This window comes from Lupinus angustifolius, chromosome LG08, assembly GCF_001865875.1.
Source record: "Lupinus angustifolius cultivar Tanjil chromosome LG08, LupAngTanjil_v1.0, whole genome shotgun sequence".
Lineage (NCBI taxonomy): Eukaryota > Viridiplantae > Streptophyta > Magnoliopsida > Fabales > Fabaceae > Lupinus > Lupinus angustifolius.
Window position 1 is genome coordinate 13,095,616 of NC_032016.1, and position 385 is coordinate 13,096,000.

Consider the following 385-nt stretch of genomic DNA (forward strand, 5'->3'; position numbering starts at 1 on the left):
TGTCCATGCTGGAACATTATCTATGGAGTTTGGTGAAATTGTGGTCCGATTTAATATTTTTGATGCTATGAAACATCCATCTGAGGACCATTCTGTGTTTCATATTGATTTACTTGATGAGTTAACTAATGAGCATATTTGTGATTTCCTTAATGATTTTGATTCTATGTCATTGATAGACTCATACACTTGTCATACATGCACTGATTCTGAAATGTGTAATTCTTGTATTGATGAGTTTCTGCATATTTCTGTTGATCCAAATGTTGTAGAATCAGATTGCACTAACCCAATTGCTGCAGACATCATACAACAATCTGATTTACTTGTCCAGGTACAAGCTGCAGAATCTATGTCTGCTACTTTGGTTCCATCTGTTTTGCAA